We start from the raw sequence: 25,866 nt of genomic DNA, 5'->3' as shown, positions 1-25,866 counted from the left end.
TTTATTTACTTTAATTTTTCTAGGCTTGCCTTTCAATTTGGAAAGAAAAAAAACACTTTAAAATTATTGGAAGCTGACACATACCATAAAGCAGAGCTGCTACCAGTCAGGCATCATGATTTTATACGATTTGGCCATTGTGTACTTTTTAACACATGCTTATTTTCAGTTTCTAGGACAGTTATAATTTTGCATGAGTTCTTACCAGATTTCTTCCTCTGTCTTTATGTATTTTTAAAATTTTTTAGCCTTTTTCATATTTTCTCTTCCTTATTTTGCCGTTTTCCATTTCTTCAACTTGTCCCTGCTATATAATTTTTACCTTTTAAAATAACGTCCAATCTGGTGTTTATATGCTGTTTTGTTTTTCGTAATTGTTTCTTTGTTCTCAGCTGTCCAGATGTTTTCACTTTACAGCTTTAACTGACCTCCTTGTGGCCCCAACATCCCTAACATTGTTCTGAGTACCAACACATACTTCAGACTTGTCAGGTGGTAGCTTCAGGCCTTTGTCCTCAGTTCCAATCTATGCTCACTTAAAATTTTTTTCCAGTTATGGAAACTGCCTTTAACACTCTGTTCCTTATGTCTTTTCTACAGTTTCCATTTAACTTCCGTATGATTATATTAATGAACGTAATGTCATAATTAAATTATGTCCCTTTATATGAATTCACATGTTAATACTTTTAAGGACTTTGAAAAAAAATGATGAAGGAATCAAATCTACTTGAACATAAGTTGTTTTGTCGTTATTATGTTTATATTTGAGTCATTAAAATGAAAGTTGTCAATAATATGATAAATTTCTTTCCATCCATTGAGTTACTTCCTTAAAAATTGTCAAATTTATTACTGGACAGCCTGGCATTGGCGTGATAATGATTGTCCTAAAAGTAAGTCTTTTAAAATTTTTTAATAAGTATTTATTGGATACCTGGTAGGCCCCAGGCATTATGTTAGGTACTGGGATCACATCAGAGAAAAATTCAAACAAAATGCATACCTTTATACAGCTTATATTCTGGCCAGGAAGAAGGAAAATATAAACAAGCAAAAAGGATTATTAAAGATTATGAGTCATGTGTAAGCTAGTTTAAAATAAGGGGGAAAAAAGAGAAGAGAGAAAAAGGGAAAAGGAGGGGCATTCCATCAAAATAGAAGAAAGGCCAGTGAACTAGATGAAGGGGAGATGGGGAGGGAGATGGAATGGGATAAGGGAAGAACAGAGACATAACTTTCCTGTATATGAATATACCACAGTGAACATTGTGTACATCATCATTGTGTACGTACATAAGACACAAGACGCTAACTTAAAACAAGAAACTAAACATGAACAGCAGAAAGAGCAGTAGAGGGAAGGATGGAAAAAACAAGGAGAGTGAGAAGGGAATCTTAATGCTTTGTATATTATGTATAAATAAAAAGGACTCATAAAAAATGAAAAAGATTGTGAGTCACAAAAATATGGTTAGAGAAAAATAAATAAAAACAACTTGAGGTACCTATATTCTCAATGACTAAGTCTGGAAACACTTCCCTGAGGCAGTCACATTTAAGCTGCCATCTAGTAGAAGATGGTTCTCAAAGTGGGAACAGGGCGAGGCGCGCAAAGGCCCTGAGAGGGGAAAGAACTCCGTCTGTGCAATGGAGAGATGATAATTGTGATGTAAGGTCACAGTGGGTTGCTGGACCAGAGAGAGTAGGATTATATATAGTACAAAATGTGGGCATAGATGGGACCATACAAGACTTTGAGTGGAATTACATTTTCTTATGATGGAAATGGAAAGTACTTGAAAATTTTTAAGCAGAGAAGTAGCATGATTCTTTTTATAGAACCAACATGTACTTGTCAAATGTCTACTGTATGCAAGGCATGGTTTTAGGCATCAGCAATACAGAAAAGTAAACACAAATATTTGTGGCGCACAGATTTTTTCCTAGTTTTTAAAAAACCCATCCTAGTGATTTCTGGATAAAGGGATTGAGCAGCCAAAATTATGAGAAGACCAATAAGACATATCCCAGGGTTCGACAGAGAGCTGGTGACTGAAGGACTCCCGTTGAAAGACTCACTACCTATGATAATTTTATGAATAAGATCATCATCATTGATTTCAATACACATTTCCTGTCTTTTAAAATCAAACAAGGGCAAAATAGAACAGAACAAAAGCCTAAAGTAATATGCAACAAAGAATGAACATTGAGCATTAAATAAAGATGTATGGTATGCAGATAAAAATCATTATATTGAAGATCTTGACAAGGTAAACAAAACCATAACATAGTAAAATATAGAGGAATGTTTTTCCAAATAGGAGGTAGTAGGGTAAGCCTCTGTGAGCATATTATTAACACAAATAATGATTAGTGGGTGCATTGTACAATGCGAGTACAAAACCCAGAAACAATAAAGAAAAAGAATGAAAAGTTTGACCAAAAAAAAAAATCAAACAATTAACAATGTCTGAAAAACAAAGGCACCTCAAATACAGTTTAAAAAATGGAAACAAACTGGGACAGGGGGAACTAGCAATATACAATTAAAGGGTTAGGAGATAATATGGAAAGACCTCCAAGAAATCAGTACGAAACACTTTTTTTCTGTCAATACGAGCAGGACATATTCCACCTGATTTAAATACCAGTGAGTGTGCTCATTCAAGAAAGTTCAAAAAATATTTATTGAATACCTAACATGGGAAAAGAGCTAGGGAGATCAATATGAAAAATATAGATGTGTACCACTCTCTCATGCAGCTTACAGTTTAGATTTGATACTTACATGATAAAAGCATTTCATAATAATCATAGATGCTATAGAATCATCTATTTGCCTCTCCAACACTAATAAATAACCCCAATACATTTTCCCATACTTCTATAATTATTTCCATTATTCATTGGAACTATTATAATTCTCACATCACAGGGTTCCAAAATGCGGTTCTTAGATATTTTTGAAGGAATGGTTCCTGTTTCTTGATTAGTCATCCTTTTAACAAATACATTGAGCATATACTCTATACTATGCTAACACAATAAAGGTGAAGTAGAGGCAGTTCTTACTCTCAAATAACTTACAGCTTTGGGGAAATACAGATGAATAAATCAACATGTCCAAAATGGAAGATGTGTGCTCTAAAAGAGGAACATGCGAGACTGGGTAGGAACACAGACAAGGGTCATCCACCAGGCTCAGGGGTCAGGAGGAGTCCATGGAGGAATCTGGATGACTGGAAGTCTTGAAGAGCAAGTAAGTTTCTGCCAAATGAAAGAGAATGGTATTCTCAGTGATGGGACAGGTTTGGGAGCAGAAACGAAGCGACAGATGTGTCTGGGAAACTACTAAAGACTGTGTGCACATGACAAGAAGGGGCAGTAGATGAGGTTAATAGGTAGACAGGGAAACTCTGCTAAGGATTTAAAAATTATTTTGAAAGTCATGGTGAGCCAATGAAGAAATTTAAGCAGGGGCATAACAGAATCCTTTAATACTAGTTATCCTGAAAACATTGTAGAAATGCTAAATGGTAGCAATTGCATAATTCCATCTCAAAGGAGATGAGAACTGAATGAAAAGTAAAGTAGGTCAACCATGATGAATATGAGAAAAATTTAAAACTGGTGATGACCTCTTGGGTGGGAGAGATGGAAAGACTAATAAAACAGATGGGGTCAAAATGACTCTGAGATTTCTGTCCTGGAAATAATGGTTCCATTCATGATATTAAAGCATATAAGAAGAGTAAGCTTGAAGGTAAGGAAATAAATTCTATGGTCATATTGGGTTTCAGATGATTTGTCTACCTAATGCAATATATCCAGTAGGCCTTTGACTATTTGGCTCTGGAGCTCTAGAAAGGATTGGACATTGATATTTGTCACCATATGAATTGTAACAGAAACCATTGGTTAATATAAGACCACTCGGGAAGAGTGTGTCTCCATGGACATAGTGCCCCTAGATTAACATTCTTGAGGAATATGTTGAATGCAAATAATGTATATCTTAGAAATGTGTTCTGAGAAACCAACTTGAGTGACTACAGAAAAAGAGACTAAAAAGTGGAGACAAGTGCGAATGAAAAGAATCAGAAACCAATAATGACACAAATCCAATGAGAAAGTTTTAGGATGTATCATTGATATATTACAAGATAAATTAAGATGTAAATTTGTCTCTTCATATGATTTCTCTGAGTAATATCATTTAGTTTCAGAGACCTAAGTATTACTTGTATAGATGACTCCCAAGTGCTTATATACACAGTCTATTTCCTAAATCTCTATTATGCATTCCAATTATCTTCTAAAATTTTCCTATTAGTCCCCAAGTATCTATAAAACCATATTTTTTTATTGTAAACAAATGGGATACATGTTGTTTCTCTGTTTGTACATGGAGTAAAGGCATACCGCTTGTGTAATCATAAATTTACAAAGGGTAATGTTGTTTGATTCATTCTGTTATTTTTTCCCTTTCCCCCCACCCCTCCCACCCCTCTTTTCCCTCTATACATTCCTTCCTTCCTCCATTCTTGCCACGCTCCTTAACCCTAACCCTAAACCTAACCCTAACCCTAACACTAACCCCTCCCACCCCCCATTATGTGTCATCATCCGCTTATCAGCAAGATCATTTGTCCTTTGAAAACCAAATATTTTAAGTCTGTATATACTAAGTCTGTAGACTCACATTCATATATACTAAGTCTGTAGATTCACAAGCCAGGCTGTCTCTGTTTGATCCTTCACTTAGTAGTATATTGAATAGAATACAGTCAAGTTACCTAGATTTCCTATGCCTTGGTTCCCACCTTTTTTTTTTTTTGTATCAGGGATTGAATTCAGGGGCACTCGACCACTGAGCCATATCTCAAGCCCTATTTTATATTTTATTTAGAGAAAGGGTCTCACTGAGTGGTTTAGCACTTCACTTTTTGCTGAGGCTGGATTTGAACTCTCGATCCTCCTGTCTCAGCCTCCTGAGCTGCTGGGATTACAGGCATGTGCTACCATGCTCAGTTGATTCCTCACTTTTTTTAAGTGAGAATAATAGTAACTTACAAAATTGCAATGAGGACTAAGCTGTTAAGAGTAAGCCCATGGTAATTATATACAAAACTATTAACTTCTCTCAGAACTGTGCAATTACTATATTTACTATCTACTTGAATAACTTCATTAGCTTCCAGTCACTCAGATTGCATCTTGGTATCATCCACTAGAATGTGAGCTGGGAGCATGCCTGCTGTGTCAACTCTTGTAACCTCACACTGGGAGCTCAACAAACATTTGCTGAATGACTGAATGGCTCATGATCATCCTTTTTCTCCCTTATTTTTAGCAACTCAATGGTCAAAATCTGTTAATTCTACTTTTATAATGCCATTCACTTTTGTATCTTGGTTTTGGCCTTCTGTGTTCATTCTAATTCAGATTTTTGTTGTCTAATGCAGACTACCATACAGTCCCTTCACCTGGCTCCTGGTGTCTATTCTCCCTTTCTACTCAGGCTTTTCTTTCTCCTTTCACTCCTCCTACTTGCTCATACACTCTATGGACACACCACCCCTAGATTCACATTCTTACAACGGTCCTGATTCAAATACAAACTTGCTATTCTAGAATCCAAGGGTTTCATATTGCTATTCTACTTTCCTCATCTTAGGTACTGAATTGGATCAGATGACTAAAAAGAAAATAAACAAATAACAAATATTCACTGCAGTATATATTAAATGACAAAAATAAAGAAGTACTATCTCATTTTATGAGAGAGATTCCTGTGGATTGGTGCAACTTGGAAATATTTACAATAAAAAGTATTTTGGGATGAGGTTTGAGAGAGGAATAGAATTCAGATAAACAGGAGGGTATCCTAGAATGAAGATGCATATATAGAAACCCCTAAGGCATGTACATTGACCAGTATGAAGTTTTGAGATATTTAAGGGAAGCAGGTAAGGAAGCATGGGGTCTCAATTATGATGGAGGAATTCAAACACGGAGGTAATTGAAAAAATCAAGTAACGTATCAGATAAGAATTCATAGAGTGGTCTACTTAATGTCAATTAAAATGGGAAAGAAATTTAAGATGTTTTTGAGTTATTGATAAGGGCCTATGTAGATAGAAAACTGGGAACAAAAGAAGAGAAGCACAAATTCAGAGCTGTTACATTCCAGGAGAAAAATGTTCAATAGATATAAGGAAGAACTTGAGTTCAAGTGACAGTTACAGGTTGAAAAGGAATTTTAGAGTGATCGAGACATAGAAGTTTGTTTTAATAATGAAAATATAAGATACAGCAGAGAGAATTTAAGGAAAATTTTGCAACAAAGTGGGTACATATGATGAGGACTTAAAAGACAGGATGGAAGCAGAGAGAAAACCATAAGAAGGCAGTTTCATCTATAACAACAGAAAAAAAAAAACAAAAAGTTTTAAAGAAATAATCAACCCTGTGATGATTATGAAGTAGAGGTGAAAGAGAAAAAGCCCTGGACAGATTGTAGATTAAAAGTCTGCTGGCAATCTTGAGAATTATACACAGAAACTTGAATTGCATTCATCCATTTCATAAGTATTTATTAAGCATTTACTAAGTACCAGACAATGTACTGGATACTTAAAATAGAACAAAAGAGAGGTTACTAACTTCAGATATCTCTAGACAAATGAAAGAGACAAGTAACTGTGTGATTAGAACATAAGATGATAAGTGATGGTTGAGACAGAGCAAGGTCCACACCATGAAAGCTCACTGGAAGGCCGGGAAGTTTTTAGTGTTATGTGATCTATCATTATGCTGTTGTTTTCTGGTGAAAATAATTCACGAGTCATATTTGAAGGATAAATCATAATTATTTGAGTGAGATGTTGATGAAAGAGAGAAAAAAGTAATCTAGAAAGAGGAAAATACACTCAAAGACACAAAGACATGAAAGGACATGATTAGACTAGAGCAAAGAAATGAAGGACATTAGTGAGGGTCAGACTATGCAGGGCCCTGTGAACAAGTTAAGAATTTTCAACTACTTTATTAGAAGACTACTGAGGAGTCATTTGAAAGAAAAGATTTCCACAATTGAACTTTAGTTTCAGAAATATTATTCTGGATTTAGTGTGCCAAAAGTTATACAAAGGAGTAAGATGGGAGGCAGGGAATATCAGGTTTGAATAGACAATAGAAGTGTGTGCCCCAAAGACTAAAAATCCAAATAGTAATGGTGGGTAGATCATTATGTCACCAACAAAGATTAACATGGATTTTTCTCTGCTTGCTAAAAGCCCAACGACATTAGTTTAACTGAATGAACAATGGACTAAATTATCAAGCGCTACAAAACTTTGCCTAAGATCTAGAGGAAGGCTGCATTCCTAGTCTATCTGTAGCTCAGGATTCAAGCATCAAAAGTACCTCTTCTCTGAGAGGTGGTTGAAAGAGGGATTTTGCTAAAACTCAATATTAGACAGTTGGAATACCCTAGAGACTCAGAAATTTGTGGACATTAAATAAAAAAGAAAGACTACATTTGAGCCAAGCTGGTTACAACAGCAGCAACAACAGTGGTAGACAGAAGGAGGGGAATACAAGGAAACAACAGGGACAAGTTTAGTACTGAAAAATCTGAGATCAGAAAAGCAACTTGCCTTTAGTTGATCCAGAGGTTGCACTGTGCACTTGTGCATAAATGTGCTCACGTTTCCCACAGAGAGCTGAGACAGGAACCATCTTGAGGTGGTTACATTGCAGCTACTGCTGCTGTGGAGCCAGGAGATCTAAGCAAACTTGGCTACACTCTCCTGGCAAGTGCTCATTGCATGACCTAAGAGGTACCTAGCAGAATGGAAATGAAACAGGCACAGAGAATATTTAACCTAGTGGGGGGATTCAAGTTTGAAAAGCAAAGGGAAGCCCAACTCACTTCTGTGTTTGAATCTGGTGGCTCATGAGATTAGCTAATTAGGTTGGGAATCTGAAAAGATGGGTGTGAATACACTCAGAAACCAAGCCCGCCCCATGAATAGAATCCTAGGGAGGTTCCTGAGATCCAGACTCCCAGAAGAGATCAGCAACCGCCAGGTCCTAGGAGTGTGTGCATCTAATTTCTCCAGAGCAGACACCACACAACACAACTCCTGATGCCTGATTATTCCTAAGCCCCACATGCTGAAACTCTACTCATAGAACTCTACAGTGGCCCTAGCCTGGGAGTGCATCAATGTTCAGACAAAACTCCAACTGACAGTACTTCCCATTCCATTCTACGTTATACTGGGAAGAAAATAAGCTGAGAATTATTTTAACCAGCTTCAGTCTTAAGCCATTCACACTGGCAGCTTTGTGAGAAACACAGACTGAAGAAAGGTTTAACCACCCCCAGCCCTTGCTCTAATGCTCAGTACATAGCTCAAGAAGAAATGGAAAAACAGGCATAGACACTGACCATCTCTTCTCATTGATTATTTTGACCACTTCAGTGGAAACCATTGCTCAATTTATTTTTCATCAATAATTTTTTCTTTAACTTTTACTTTTTTCTTTGTGTGTGTGTGTATGTGTGTGTGTATGCATGCACGCACATGCACACATGTGCACACTGATTGATTCATGCACATATATACACATATACATTTGGTGTTTTTCTCTTGTTTTAGGATTTTTAAGTGAAGTTATTTTTCCTTGTCTTGTCTTAATGGTTAGGGTTTTTGATTTGTATATTTTGATTTTGTTTGTATTTGTTTTTCATTTTTCTTTTTCTTTCTCTTTTCTTCTGCTAACAGTCAAATTCTATTGTCTCTTTCACTCTCCCTTTACTTGGTTATTTCTATTTTTTCTACTTCTTCATTATAACCATCACAATCTACATGTCTTCTACAGTCTCTCTGTTTACTTTTTGAAATTTTAAACTCTTTTCCACCTTCCTATCATATTTTCTTTCATCTAATTAACTGTATTCTTACCATTTTTTAGAACTAATTGGTTTCTATAACTCCTGCCCCACTATTAATGCTATTGCATCTATTACTGCTGAAGATAACATACTTGACACCTCTTGATTGTTTTTATTCTAGATATAGTTCATAATTACTTATTGTTCTTGCTATTGGCAATTGTAGATGCTACCATTTCTGTTTTGGTGGCAATGAACATTGTAGATATCATAGTTGGAACTAAGTATTTAGTTTAATTCTGTATATTGCTTTTATTTGTTGATGCTATTTGTTTCCCCCTATTCTGTGTGGTACTGGGAACTTACAGGGACACTACAAGTTTACAGGGTAGAAACTGAAGTCAACCAAAAGGCACAATATCTTGCTCCAGACAAATTAATGACACTCAATCTTCAGCTATACTTTAATATGAAGAATAGAAGAGACAGAACCCCAAACTAACAAAAAGTTCCCACGTAGAAATGGCTAGGGATGGGTCCCCAAATCCCATGTAGGGGCATCCACTACTATTGCAAAAACAGAGAGAAATAATACAAAGGCTGTAGAACCACACCTATGAGGGGGTCTCAATCCAGATCACTCTAGAACATTTTGGCAAATGAAAACTGTGCCCTAAAAAGGCCCACACATAAGTTTGGAAGAAAAATACCTTCCATAGATGCATAAAACCTAATGCACGAATACAAGAAATATGAAAAAACAAGCCTAACACATTATTTTCTAAAGGTCATAATTCACCATCAAATGACCCCAAAATTATAAAGTGGATAAAATATCAGAGAAGGAATTCAAAAGAATCATGATAAAATTGAGCAATATATTCCAAGAGAACACAGAAAGACAAAGACAACAGAATAATTAAGGAAGTAGTACAGTATTTGAATGAGAATTCAATAAGGAGATAGAAACATTTAAAAAAAACTAAACAGAAATCTTAGTAATGAAAGACACAATAAATAAAATAAAATGTTCAGTTGAAAGTCTTTCTAATAGAATAGACCATGCTAAAGACAGAATCTCAGAGCCGGAGGACAAAGTGGTCAGCCTTGAACATTGAGACAGTGTTAGAGAAAAACTAATAAGTAACCATGATCAGAATGCTGGGACAACAGGAAGTGACTAAATTTAAGAATTCTTGGAATTGAGGAGGGTTGTGGAATATATGCTAAGGGAATGGATACACCTTCAGAGAAATAATAATAGAAAATTTTCCAAACCTTCAGAATGAGAAAGACATTCAGATAAAGAAGGCATTCAGAACTCCAAATAGACAAGATCAAAAAAGAACCTCTCAAGAACACATTATAATTAAAGGTCTAACATACAGAACAAGTATAGAATTTTAAAAGGTTTAAGAGAAAAACATCAAGTCAAATTTAGAGGCAAGTCAATCAGGATCACTTCTAGTTTCTTAGCTCAAATTCTACAAGCCAAAAGGGCTTAGAATAATGTGTTTCAAGTCCTAAAAGAAAATTACTATCAACTGGGAAAGGTATCATTCAAAATCAAAGATGAAATAAAAAACCTTTCAAGATAAGCATAAACTAAAAATATTCTTAACTATTAAACTGTCACTACACAACTTACTTAAATATTTTACACAGAAGAAACAAAAAAACAAACCTCAGAGCTCACAAAAGAACAAATCTCATTTGAAGAGTAACTAAATGAGAAACAGGACCAAACTAATCAAAATGGCAGGAATCAGTAAACATCACTCTATAATAACATTGAATGTAAATGGTCTCAAGTCTCCAATTACAAGACAGGTGATTTCAACCCACATCTCTCACCATTAAATAGGTCATTCAGATATAAGCTCAGTAAAGACTCTTTGAACCTGGAAAATATTATAAATCAAATGAACTTAACAGACAGCTATAGAATATTTCATTCAATAATAGCTGAATATACTTTCTTCTCAGAAGCTCATGGAACTTTCTCCAAAATAGAGCATGGTTTAAGCCACAAAGTGACTCTTAGTAAACATGCAAAAAAATTGATAGAATTCCTTGTGTCTTATCAGATCATAATGGAATGAAATTAGAAATCAACAACACATGGAGATTCAACAATAAACTTTTGAATGATGAATGGATGATGGAGAAATCAAGAGAAAAATTTTTAAATTCTTAGACTCAAACAAGAATAATAAGACAATATACCAGAACCTCTGGGACACTATGAAGGCAGTTTGAAGAGGAAAGTTTATAGCTATTAAAATCTGCATAAGAATTCAGAAATATCCCAAATAAACAACCTAATGATGCATCTCAAGGCCCTTGAAAATGAAGGAAAAAAGTTCCCAAACTAACATAAGGAAAGAAATAATATCAGAGCTGAAATCAATGAACTTGAGATTAAAAAAATACAAAAGATCAATGAAACAAAGAGTTGGTTCTTTAAAAAGATAAACAAGATTGATAAGTCCTTATCCAAACTACCCCAAAGAAAAAGGTGAAAAACAAAATTAATAAAATTAGAGATGAAAAAGGAGAAATTGCCACATATATTTCAGAAATACAGCAGATTATTAGGGACTATTGAAAACTAATACTCCAATAAATTAGAGAATAAATGGATATAATTATTTCTAGAATAAATGGATACATTTCTAGAAAATAAAATATGTCAAAACTAAATGAAGAAGACATAGAAAACCTAAACAGCCCATGCTTTAGTAAGCTTTTTTACTGCCATGACTAAAAGTTCCTGACTAGAACAATTGTAGAGAAGGAAAAGTTCATTTGGAGGCTCATGGTTCCAGAAGTCTCAATACATAGACAGCAGGATCTATTTCTCCAGGCTCGAGATAGCGGGGGACATCATGGTGGAAGAATGTGGTACAGGGAAACAGCTTACATGATGATCAAGAAGCACTGAGAGAGGTCTCCATTTGCCAGAATCAAATATATACCCCAAAGCCATGCCCCCAATTGCCACCTCCTCCAGCCACACCCTTCCACTTCAGTTACCACTAATTATTATTACTAACTATTCCCTAATAGTTAATCCCTATTAGGGAATTAAATCACTGATTGGGTTAAGACTCTCGAAACCCAATAATTTCTTCTCTGAACCTTCTTGCATTGTCTCATATGTGAGCTTTTGGAGGACACCTCACATCCAAACCATAACAGCCCAATAACTTGTAATGAGACACAAGCAGTAGTAAAAATCATTCCAACAAAGAAATGCCCAGGACCAGAAGAATTTTCAGCTGAATTCTAACAAACCTTTAAAGAAGAACTAATGCCAACACTTCTCAAATTATTCCATGAAATAGAAATGGATGGAACACTTCCAAATTCATAATATGAAGTCAGTATCATTCTCCCATCAAAACCCAATAAGGATACTTTAAGGAAAGAAAACTACTGACCAATATCCCTGATGAACTTAAATGTTAAGATTGTACATCACAACCAAGCAGATTTTATTCTAGAGATGCAAGGATAGTTTAATATATGCAAATCAGTAAATGTAATTCACCACATAAATAGAATTAAGGACCAAAATTACTTAGTAATCTCAATAGATACAGGAGAAGGCTTTCAACAAAATTCAGCACCCAATCATGATAAAAACACTGAATAAACCAAATTGAAGGAACCTAGAGCAACATCATAAAAGCTATAAATGAAAACCCCAAAGCCAAACTCTAGTAAATGAGGAAAAACTGAAAGCTTTTCCTTTAAAATCTTGGATAAGACAAGGCTCCTCTCTCTCACCACTCCTATTTATATATAGTGCTAGGAATTCTAGACAAAGCAATTAATCAAGAGAAGGGAAAAAAGGGATAAAAATAGGAAAGGAAGAAGTCAAATTATCACTGTTTGCGGATGACAATCTTATACCCAGAAGATTTTAAAAAACTACACAAAAGACTGCTAGAACTAATGAACAAATTTGGCAACGTATCAGGTTACAAAATCAACACACAAAAATCAAAATCAATAGTATTTCTATATCAGCAACAGTCTGCTAAGAAAGAAATAAGGAAAACAACCTCATTCACATGCCTCAATAAAAAATAAAATAAAATACCTAGGGATAAATCTAAATAGGAAGGTGAAATGTCTCTAGAATGAAAACTAAGAAAACTGAAGAAAGAAATTGAAGAAGAATTTAGAAGATAGAAAAACCTCCCATGTTCATGGATAGGCAAAATTAATATTGTTATAATGGTCATACTATCAAAAGCAATATACACATTCAATGCAATCCCCATCTAAATACCACTGGCATTCTTCACAGAATTAGAAAAATTAGTCCTAAAATTCATTTGGAATAATAAAAGACTCAGAATATCTAAAGCAATTTTAAGCCAAAAAAAATTAAAAAGAAAGAAAGAAAGAAAGAAAAGAAATGCTGGAGACATGACAATACCTTACCTAAAATTATACTATGGAACTACAGTAACAAAAACTACATGGTACTGACATAAAAATAGACACATAGACCACTGATACAGAACAGAAGACACAGAGACAAACCCACACAGATATAGTCATCTGATTCTTGACAAAGGTGCCAAAAATATACATTGGGGAAAAGACAGCTTTTTTAACAAATGGTGCTGGGATAGTTGTTTATCCATATGTAGAAGAATAAAACTAGACCTTTTTCTTTCACTCCTTACTCCACAAAAATCAACTCAAAATGGATCAAGACTTCAAAATTAGTCCAGAAACTATGAAACTCCTAGAAGAAAATGTAGGGTCAACAACCCAACTTTTAGGCACCAGGAACAACTTTCTTAATAAGACCCCTGAAGCTCAGGAAATAAAGCCAAGAATAAATAAATGGGACAGCATCAAATTAAAAAACTTCTGCACAACAAAGGAAACAACTAGGAATGTGAAGGGAAAACACAAAATAGGAGAAAATCTTTGCTAGCTATTCTTCTGACAGAGGATTACTATCTAGAATATATAAACAGCTCAAAAACTTTACACCAAAATAATAAAATAACCCAATTAATAAATGGGCAAATGAACTAAACAGACACCTCTCAAAGCAAGAAATATGAATGGCAAAAAAATACATGAAAAAGGTTCAACGTCATTAGCAATTAGGGAAATGCAAATCAAAACTACACTGACATTTCATCTCACATCAGTCAGAATGATAGTCATCAAGAATACATATAATAACAAATATAGGACAGGATGTGGAGAAAAGAACACTTTTTCACCGTTAGTGCAACTGTAAATTAGTACCACTGCTATGGAAATCAAAATGGAGGCTCCTCAAATGACTACGCTCAGAACCACCATTTGACCCAGCTATACAACTCTTCAGTATTTATCCTGAAGTATTAAATTCATATTTCTAGAGTGATACATGCATTCCCATATTTATAGCAGCACAATGCACAATAGCCAAACTATGGAACCAACCTATAGTTCTATCAATAGATGAATAGATAAAGAAAATGTGGTGCATATACACAATGGAGTTTTATTCAGTCATAAAGAAAAATGAAATTGCAGTATTTGCAGGAAAATGGATGGAACTACAAATCATAGTGTTGATCAAAATAAGTCAAATTCAGAATATGAAGGGTCATTTGTCTTCTCTCATATGTAGAATCTAAAGAGGAAAAAGTAAAACAAAGATGGGGGTGGATCTCATGAATACCAAAGGGAAATTGATTAGTAAAGGAAGGGAACCAAGGGGTGGGAGGTGGGAAGTGCTGGGGATTGATATTGGCCAAATTATGTTATTATAGTATATGTACAAATATGTAACAACGAATCCTATCAAAATGTACAAGAATAATGCATCAATTACACAATGTAGGAAAAACACTTTATCCGGCAATGCTAAGTGACCAAAAAGGATTAAGACTGAGCAGGGCCTGAGGCTTGGGATTAGAATGACAGAGTGAAAGGTTACGATCCTCATAGATAAATAATTACACCGGAGTTGCCTACATTTGCTTTTCTGCAATCAAAGATGGATTATCTAAAAGCTTCCAACTGGAGTAAAGGTCAAAATCTGATTTTAAGGGGAGAAGAAGAGTGGTTGAGTAAAGCTGGAAAGAGTAGAGATCCAGGAAGAAAATGGAGGTGAACAAAAAAGAACGTTGACCAACATAGGTTGTTCACTTTTAGTCTTGAATGTATAGAAAATCCTTCAATATAAATTGAGATGGTTAGAAATATTATTTAAATCCAAAATACCATGATGCTGGCAGGAAACTGTGTTTGTTTGTTTTAATCTATCTCCAAAGCAGTGGTGGTGCACAGTGGGTTTCAGAAAATGGATGTTGAATGGATGATTGAATGTATTGATAACACTTGGCAGGCATATCCAAGTAAAGGAGCAAAATTAGTAGAAAAAAGGATCCAGAAAAAGAAAATATTATTTTAGCTTTAATTTTAAATGGCAATGTTATGGAACTTGTTCACAAATGAAGATCTGGTATAGGGAATGTGTCCAAAAGGAAAGGATTTTTGAAACAAAAATACACAGGGTGTGAATCATACATGCCAAAGCCATTAGTTCATTGACATATTTTCCCTGGTTGTTACAACAATGCATGTTATTGAGTATAATTAATCTAAAAGGCACAGACTGGACCAGATGATCATCCTCTGCAGTATGATGTGTGTTGATAGAGATTTGGCTTAAATGCTTACCTTTGTATTTTAGCACACAGGTCTGTTAGGAGACATTTGACCTAACAAAGACTTAATTGTTTCAATATTTTCTAAATATTAAGATTTAAAAACATTAATAGTGATATACATTTATTTTTAGCCTATTACATTTACAAATACTCTTCATTTCTGCCAGCTCATTTGTTAGTGGGAAGAACTCTCTATGAGCAAGATCATGCCTAACAGAGGCATTGTAAGATGAGTAGCCCAAGCCCAGGGAGCTGACAGGACTTCACTCTGGGCCACCTGATCAGAGCTGGAACTAGAATTTAGTGTGCCTGGACCAAACCAGCATTCTTTCCAGAACCCCACACAGACGAATCTGAAACCACAGTCGAGTCCCATTTGCAAGCTTGGCTATGGCCGTGCAGCACAAGCATTCAGTCTGGTGGTTTAAACACCACTTGGCTTCAGCACAGAGCTTCAGCCCAGTGACCCAGTGCCGAGTTTCAGAGCACTGTGGAAATCTGAGTTTGAATCCTAAGGCAGTATTGCCCTTTTCCAGAACAGTAGGCACTGGCATCCTGTAGTGTGCTTTTTGTTCAGAGAAAGTATTTGCTCTGAGGTCAAAAGCGAGCATCTTAGCCATAGACTTCTAAGGCCCTGGTTCTGAGTGAGAGTTTCTGGAGACATCAAGCAACTCACCCTCTGGATGAACAACATGAGAAACTGCATGTAACCACTCCAAGGTTACTCTTTGAAGGAATTTAAATTTTTTTCCCTATGAAATAAAAATATACCCATTTCTTTATCACTTTGTTACATGTCCCAGGAATCTGATTTGATATGATTTGATGATGGAAAGCCCATTTTATCCTGTACCAGGGGAACCAGGTTTTTCTCCTCTACCAGTTGTGAGACATTGATCAAGCTACTTGCTTTTCGTAAGATTCAGTTTCCTTATAAATTAAAAAAAAAAAGTAAAGATTTTTTCCAATTCTATGATAACATCATTAAATATCGAGATGTGATTGAGAGACATTTTCAAAGTTAAACATGGGAAATACCTAAAACATAAAAATAAGACTTAGAAAAACTGAATGGTGGTAATACCTGTCAAACCTGGAGGTTAGTAGAAATACATTTGGAAGTTCAAGTTTTCATATCTCCGCCCCCCCAACTCTGAGGTTTCTTGAGTCCTTATTCATTTACTCAAGAAAGCTTAATTTAGAATTGGCCTGATTCAGAGTCTTTAGGATTGGTCAGAAGAGACCTAAGTACTACTTAAATGCCACCTTCTATTTCCTGGGCAAGAGTGCCTGGGCTGGCAGGACCCCACAGCCCAGCAGGGCAGCAGTGGTTGTGGGAGGAGCAGCAAGGGGCTGCTGTTTCAGCCCCTGAAATTAGTGCCTAGAGAGCTGGAAATTCCAGTAGTCTCTGATCAGATGGTCCGGAACTGGAAATAACAGGAGTGAGAAGTTCATGAAAGAGAAGGCTGCAATCCTAAGGGAAATTTTCACAAGAGCCCACCACTGCACTCTGCTTTCAGCAGAAAGGAATCCTGCTCTGCTCCTCCCTGGCTCTCCACCTCCAGATCTGCTTTCTCCTGACCGTTAATATTAACACCAGAGCACAGGGCACCTGCATGCAGACTCCCTCAGTGGGAACAACAGCACGTCCTCACCCCACCCCGCCCTCTTCTCTTCAACCCTCCTCTTCCCTCTCATTCACCTTCTTTCTCAATGTAACCCCTCCACTACAATATATAACCCAGCAATTCTCACACACTTTGGGAAGGGAATAAAACCAAAGCAAAATGTATAAACTATTCTTTTTGTTTCCATGTTACCAGAGGAGATCTATTTTGTTTAGAAGTTATCAGTGACCCACTCTCTAAGAAGGCCCCAGATAAACATCTACACTGAGGCATATAGAGCTACCATGTACAGATCTCCAGCCCTTAAATATCTATGAGACTTCTCTCAGATTCCAGCATCTCATGGTCACTCATTCAATGATTGATTGGATGACTTGTAAAAGTGTAATTTTCAACTATGAAGGGAGAATTCTATAGTACGTGATTATATAGTACATGTCAGAACCAAGAGTCCACTTTCGCAAAAAGTATCTTTTCTTTTTGGAAGTAAAATAAATAAAGATATCTAAACTGATATTTAAAATTGATGTACAACCAACTCTATCTGCAAACTGGCAGCTAGTGATTCCTGACAATAAGGCAAGGAACTGATATAAAAATGGAAGACACCGCTAGTCTGTTACTTAGTCACTTAACTGACAGTAAGAGGAAGGTCTGGGTTATCTACATCCGGATAAAGGGCTGGGGAGAAGATTAACTAGAGTCAGTGTTTGAGAAGGGAAACATCAGTTAACATCAGTTAACTGACCTTAACTGTTTTGACAGCATTACTCTTAAGCAAAACAGAGTGACAAGGACGGTAGATAGATACATTTTAACAATCTTCAAGCTATGCCTATACATTCAGTAAAGTAGGATAATCTTTATTTTTTATTTATTATTTAAATGGCAATGGGAAGCTAGTCAAATATTTAAGTCTCCCTTTTCACATATGTACAACACAGCCATGCCAAATTTCTCACTTTCTTTATACCAGCCCAGCCTGTTCATGGCCACCAAGTCATTAAATGTTTGCAAGCACAGCACATCCTCTGTTCCAAGTGCCTTCTCCTCTCTGGGGTGCTGTTCTCATACCCATTCTTCCAAGCCAACTCAAGTGTCCTTGTGATTTGTGATGCTTGTTTACAACAGACACCCCTAAACAGAGTTGTGAATTTTTTTGTGAGGGATGGGAGGTTGTACAAAATTGACTTTTTTTCTCCTAGAGAGTTCATGCCATTATATTATAAGTACATATACAGATGATGCCTCTCCCCAGGTTTTCTCCCCACAGACTCCCAGAACTCAAGTTTAGTGGTGTCAGAAGCCATTTCTCAGGCATCCTTATGTCACTAGTATAGGTCTTACACATTATAAGTGACCAGTACACACTGAAGCATTTCAGCTGAGACTAGCGACTGAAGGGAAGTTAAAGATGAAGGTGAAGATACCAGGGATCTGGCAAAAAAATTCACAAAAGTCCATGGGTAGGGAGTATGGTTCTCAACTCTTTGTAGTACATTAAATGATACCTAAGTGGTAAGTAAGTTGTGTGCTTGTGGTGTGAAATTTTGAAAACTATTTTATTGAGCATAAAGGAAAGAATTTTTCATAATTGTTTAGAAGAATAAAAGGTCAGGGAACCACTCCTGAACATGTCTTTGCCAAGAGAAGAAAACGTTTACTGTCTGAAGTCTCAGATAAGGACGAATCCTGGTTAGTAGATTCTGGGTTAATGCAAAACTTCAAGTTTCAGGAATGGAACATTTGGAAAGGAAAAAAAGCAGCAACTTTAAGTGGAGCAATGATGAATACCTCACAAACATAAGAGATTTGTAATCTCTAGTTCTCTGTCTTTTTAAAGAAGGCTTGCATATGCTTCCACCCTGCATAATTAATGTAATGATATAAAGAACGACCACTTCTAGCTTCCCAGAGCTGACAAGGTGGGGAACCAACCAGGGGACTGGGAAAAGCTGACTGTTACCCCACAGTTTCTGGAACAGATCTGTCTCCTCTGTATGACTTCACACAAGTTGAACTTGAGTCTAGAGACACAATTTCACAAGACAATTTCACAAGAGATGAAACCTAGAATTTTTCACAGAAGGGAAAATAAAACATCATCCATGTCTGGGCAAGAATGCAGAGGCAGACTCAACGTGTGTTTATGAACACAGGGAATGATGACTTATGCATGTTTGGAGAAGGCAGAAATGCATTTATATTTCTTTGCAATTATCTCTGTGTATTTTTGAAATACAGGAATGTGTGAGCCCTGACACAGAAACCAAATGAAGGACAAAAGAAAAAAGATAGCGAAAGGAAAGTAAAAGTACCCCATTCTCCCCTGAGGTGGGATAAGTGAGACTCTGAAGGGGAAGAAACCAGGGGGACAAACTATCCACTGAGAGGAGCAGGCTTTTTTCTCTGCCCAGCACACCCACTCTAACAAGCACCCAGGCAGATCCTGGAAGGGAAGACTTTAGGTCTTCTGCTCAGAGACCCACTCTGAGAAGACACAGTCGCAAAGACTGCTGGGTCAGCAGAGGACAGAAGGAACAGCAGGTTTGACGGGATTGGCATTTTTGCTGCTGACAGCTCTGGTGTACTCTGTGCTACTGCAAGGCTTAAGGGAGGCAGCACAAAAGGGCATTGATGCTCTCTTGGCACTGTCTGAATGAGAGAAAGCTGTGTTCGGGGCCAGCAGGCGGGCAGAATGAATGGCATCATTTAGAGCCAGAAGTCAAGCAGAAGGGATGGGGCAGGAACATTTTCATTTCTGTGTTCTATCCACACAGTCCCTAGAATTGTTCCCCATACTCTTGGGAACTTGGTCAGTATTAGGAAGATGGAAAGAAGCACACTTAGAAACATGAAGTATTGCTGGAGAAGACTAAATGTGGGTAGAGAGAGCAAAAAAAAAAAAAAAAAAAAAAAAAAAAAAAAAGGCAAAGGGAGGTATACTCCCTTTCAAATCTGTGAGCTTTCAGTTCATTTGGAAAGTTGAGTCTGATTTTTGCACTGCTTCTCTGTTTTAGGTCACAAAACAGGCAAGATTGCATGAGTGGGTGCAGCAAATAACATATTTTCTTTGCTTATTTGTTTGTTTGTTTTCTAAGGGAAGGAAAGAGAGAAAAATAAGGTCCAGAACTTCAGGCATTACTGAAATTCTGTTATTAATGAACCAGGGGCTTGAAAGGCAAGAAGCTCATTAGTGGCTTCTGTGGAGAAGTCTAGGGTACTTGATGGTAGAAGGAAATGGAAAAGCTGCCAGTTAACAGCAGGAACATCTAAATCATCACACTTAGGAGGAGAACTGGAAAAACAAGACAGCATTTCACCCTCCGCAGAAAAATAATAGTGAAAGAAAGCCTTCATTGAGTATATATATGGAATGTCTTAAGTCAGGCTGCTAAATAAACAGCTGCTGTTGATGAAGGCAAGAAGATAAACAGGCATTCAGAATGGTCAGAAGGGCTGGGAGAGAGACTGTGGGGTACAGAACACTTGTAATTCTAAATCACATACCGAGGTAGTACTGACCCAGAAACAATCATCTGATTGCCCCCTCAATCTGTGGCAAATACCAGGTTCAGCAGTTTTTAATCTAACACAGGGTGGTAGGTCATATCAAGCAAGCAACCAAGATTTATTAAATATCTACCCATGTGCAAGGTACTAGACTTGTCTTCGGGAGGATATAAGAGCATCCCACCTCTCAATGCATTTCCCATGAATTTATAAAACGGAATCTAATCACATATAAGGATAGCAAACAGTGCAGACACCAGCTTTGCAACCAAGGGTCAAATGATGATAAATGTTCTAAGGGTTGAAAGGGTAAGATCACCAGGGTGTGAGGTGCTTAATTGAACTATTCAGAGAGGAAAGTACATTTGAGCTGAACAGCATTCACAAAGTAATTGTAGTCTCCGGATTTTTAGAAATGAGGAAATGAAGGTCCTGAGAAGTTGTGGTTCATCTATGGTATCATATGGTATCAGAGTGCCTAATAGACCTCAAAGGTATTTAGTATTTCATTCCATAATATACATATATAAATATATATATATATATATATATATATATATATATATATATACATTTTTTTTTCCAGTGCTGGGGATTGAACCCAGGGCCTTGTGCTTATAAGGCAAGCACTCTACCAACTGAGCTATATCCCCAGAACATCCACCATATATTTGTGGAAAGTTATTTTACTTCTGCACTCAGCACATAAATGAAATAGGGGTAACACTCCTCAGCATAGACTATTAAGAAAATTAAATACAATCATCAATCAGCTGTGCTGCTCTTCCTCTGCGATCCAGACTGAGGCCCAGATCCCAAAAAACCTCAGGTAGCCAACCATTCCTAATCAAACAGAATTCTCAGCAAGATTCAATAGATAAACTTTTTCAGAATATCAACAGGATTTTTGTACTGTATTTTTGTAGTTTTTTAAAAACTACTGGTTTTAAAAGTTCATAACTCTTTTCAGAACCTTAAATTATTCTTTCATTTGATTCATGCTCTCCAAACCCCACTGGATCATCCCCATTAGTTAAAATCTCCTCAATTCCTGATTGTTCTTGTAAAGTTGGTTTCAAAATACAATTCATGTTTTCATCCTGAGGGATGACAAGCAGCAGACTGGTTTAAGATTGTTGTATGGCATTTCATGAGGTGAAAGGCCACTAACTCTCTTGCATGGAATGACTGCAAACTGAGCTTCCCCCACTTCAGACTTCCTTTCAGATGAGGAGACTGAGACCACAGACATTCACTTCCCTCCACCATTTAGCTAGTTTTCACTCAATGGGCAGAGTAAGTCTAGGAGCTCCCAAATGTTAAATGAGAAAAGAGTGCTTATAGGTGATTTAGTCCATTCTCCCATCTGAAGTATGGCTTCCTGTCACTGATGCCCAGCTCCTGAGGTAGAATGAAAGTTGCCTAACTCCTTTGTTCATCAATTAAAGGCATGTTCATCACATGAACTAAAGCGAAGGTGGTTGGAACAACCATATCCATGAAAGAGTGAGAACCACCTGTTCAGGAGTCTTCCACAGGGAAGCCATTGACTGGCAGTATAATTCAGTGCAATATTCATTTGTGTCAAATATTGTAGCACTCTGGGACGCAGAGCTAACAAATCCCTAAATTGGGGTGAGTGAAAGGAAGGAGAAATATGAAAATAGTTGAGACTAAACATACTTGCATTACATGGTTCAAAAGGCACTTTTGTGACATAAGAACACCCAACCCTAGAAATGGCAAGATGCTGGGATGGAATCAGGCCTAGATGATGGTTCCCTCCAGACTGGTTAATGGGAAGATTATGTGTTGTGTCCACCTTCATGATGGAGGGAATCCGAAGGGCTCGCAATGAAATGCTGATGAAGTACTCGGCTGCAGACCATTATTTACCTCCTTTGATTCACTAAAGTATAAATAATCAAAATGATACATAAATTTAATTGCTGGTGTCGTGTAGTTATTTTTGAGGAACAGCCACAAATCTGAGATCTAGTATTTAACAAACAACTCAGGCTACCTACTCAGACTAAACACATAGTGTGTTTTCCAGGCTGTAATTTTATAAAAACAAAATGTCTTTAGAGAGAGAACAAGCTAGTACTATTGCTTTAAAAATCACTTTAGGAAAAGTTTCCTTACTAAACTAAAATAAAACGTAGACAATCTAATCCATTTTGCTGGCTGGCCCTGATCCGCCCTGTTGTGCCATGTTATTACCTTCATTTCACTGACATCCCACACGAAAGTCTTCCCTCAAGCAGGCTCCTGAGCAGATAAACTCCTCTCTTTCTGATGGCACTTTGTTTCTCTGAGAACAGAGGTTTGCAGACATTTTGTCTTTTGGACCCTTTTTACCCACTTAAAAATCATCCAGACTAGAAAGACCTTTTGTTACATGTGTTACAGCTATTGGTATTCACTACCCTGGAAATTAGACATGTTTTTATAAAAATATGTTTCAAAACAGTAAAATTTGGTAAGGAAAGTGGCATTCTTTTACATTTACAAATCTCTTTAATATGAGGATTAACAAGAAGACAAGATCCTCCTATCTATATCCCCCATTAAATCTGTTGCAATGTGTTGTTTGTTTTAATTGAAGTATATGAAGAACATCCAGTCTCACACAGAAGTATAGAAAGAAAAGGGGAAAGTATTTTAATGATCTTCTCAGAGAATTGAAGACACTGGTCTACCATTCTACAAAACTCAATAAGCAGTAAGTTCTTGAATTTCTTAGTCACAACATGGAATCTCAAAATCTTTCAATGAAAGTTTTGAATTCTGTTACACTAAAATCCATTGATCTATCTTATAATTTGAATGAATCTTTTGCCCATAGGCTGTATATTGATCATTTATTTCAATGAGATCACAGTCTCATTGAAAAGTCTTAAAGTATTGGTATGCTTTCAAGCACACGTTGGGTGCAGCTTTTTCAAAATTGTGGATTTTTCTTTAAAAGTGCATTTTATCATTGACAAAAAATATTGTCAGTTATTTTCCCTGACAGGCTCACTTTTGTTCATTTATTTTTTCACATGTTTTATTACAATGTTGGTAATCTGCCAACATTGTAACAAGGTTTAAGTGGGGGGCATATCTCACACAACTACATAAATACCCAATCATTTCACATATAAACTGAAAAGAATCACTTCCATTCATTTTTCAGAAAACATGTAACCAAGTGTGAATAGCATGGCTTGATGGAAGACATTTTTTCAGCTAAAAATGATGTTCAATGAAAAAAGTGAATGCTTCAGCTTGCAACCCCAATAATCACACAAGTACTTCCCTGGAGATAACCACTGTGCTCTGGTACAGAGCAGAGTGATTCATGTGTACTTCCCTTTCGCACGCTAAAGAGATGTGTACTCAAGAGTAAAGATTAAAAATTCAGTAATTTTTGTGCTACTTAACCAAGGAGCTTAAGGGAGAGTACCTTTTAAAATTTGTTATTTATGTATTTTACTGTAAATATTAGATGGCAAAAACTAAAAGACTATTAGTATAATTTGGAACCACTGTCTTATTTAAGGCACCAACAGTTTTACTCATGTCTCTTTTGCCTTGTGAGTGCAAATATAACACAGGAAAAAATGCAAATAGTGTCATAGCATTCTTATGAAATAGTTTTGACCTCAAAAACACCCTGAATGTGTCTCAGGGACCAGCAGGGGTTCATAGAACACAGATTGTGACTTCCTATCCTAGAGTATTTTGATAAATTTTTCAAGCCAAAACTCACTTAAGATATTATGGGAGTCTAAAAAGCAGGAATACACAAATTGGTAGTGACAATTACATTTTTTTCCTTAAGTGATTTATAATACAGTCATGTGCCACAAAACATTTTTCAGTTGATAACAAATCACCTATATGACGGTGGTCCCATAAGACCATAATGGTACTGAAAAATTCCTATTGCCTAGTGACATCAGAGCTGTCAAAGCATAATGTGTGACTCAAAAGTTTCCCATAATGCTGGTGAAAACAGACCTACTGTGCTGCCAGTTCTATGAAAGTATAGTGCATATGATCGACTATGTACAACAAATAAAACTCAATGAAAACAAACAACTATATTATTGGTTTATGTATTTAGTACCTTGACCTTATCATCATAATTTCAGGATGAATTCCTTCTACCTTATTTTTTTAAGTTTGTGGTAAAAAGTTGATCAAATACTGGCAGCAGCCTTAAATCTGGTGTTTACTCTGTCTCTTGATTGCATCAAGAAGATACATCAAATGATGGACCTATACCATGTAGGTTTGTGTAAGTTCATGCTGCAGGTTCACACAATGACAAATTGTCTAATGAAGTAGTTCTAAAATGACATGTATCTATAAAGTCAATAAAAATATCAAGATACATAAATGATACAGTCTCAAAATAAAAACCTGCTCTTCTTTCTTTCATTAGTTCATTTTAGTTATACATAACATTAGGATTCATTTTGACATAATTATATAAGTATTATAAATCACTTAAGGAAAATTCGCTTCAAGTTGGTTGCCAGTGCTTCTCCCACTGCCTCCCTCCCCTGTTCTTTTTCTACTTTACTGATCTTCCTTCTATTTATCTACTTATAGTTTTTAAAATCAGTACATTATGGGTATACATAAAGATGAAATTCGCTGTGGTATATTCATAAAAGATCCCAAATCACCATACTGTAGGGATGTAGCCATCAGTGTTTAGCAGTGCAATTCACAACAGCTGAGCTATGGAACCAAGCTAGGTGCCCTTCAACACATAAATAAATAAAGAAAATGAGGTAAAAATACACAATGGAGTTTCACTAGACTATAAAGAAGAAAGAAACTATGGCATTTGCTGGTAAATGGATGGAACTGGAGACTATCATGTTAGTGAAATAAGTTCAGACCCAGAAAGTCAAGGGCCTAATGTTTTTTCTCATATGTAGAAGCTAGAGTAAAATGTGGGGGAGGGGGGCAGGAAGTGAAGGGAAGATTTCATGAAAATGGAAGAGATACCTGCTCCTCTCGATCCCTATATTTTGCCCATAATTTTTGGTTACTTAGATTTCTCTGTGCCTAACATCATGCAACTGTAAAATGGAAATGATAATTGCTCCTAAAA

General features: G+C 36.3%; 2 non-coding genes across 2 annotated transcripts; both read right to left on the bottom strand.

Annotated features, from left to right (window-relative positions):
- Positions 1 to 21,330: 21,330 nt before the first annotated feature.
- Positions 21,331 to 21,406, bottom strand: Trnai-uau (transfer RNA isoleucine (anticodon UAU)). Its single transcript has one exon. It is a non-coding gene; the product is annotated as a tRNA-Ile (tRNA).
- Positions 21,407 to 23,803: 2,397 nt separating this feature from the next.
- On the bottom strand, positions 23,804 to 23,911 carry LOC124989853 (small nucleolar RNA U13). The gene has a single exon (XR_007109666.1). It is a non-coding gene; the product is annotated as a small nucleolar RNA U13 (small nucleolar RNA).
- Between the last annotated feature and the right edge of the window lie 1,955 nt (positions 23,912 to 25,866).

This window comes from Sciurus carolinensis, chromosome 7, assembly GCF_902686445.1.
Source record: "Sciurus carolinensis chromosome 7, mSciCar1.2, whole genome shotgun sequence".
Lineage (NCBI taxonomy): Eukaryota > Metazoa > Chordata > Mammalia > Rodentia > Sciuridae > Sciurus > Sciurus carolinensis.
Note: the sequence above shows the minus strand (reverse complement) of the source record. Positions and strands in the feature narration are given on the sequence as shown.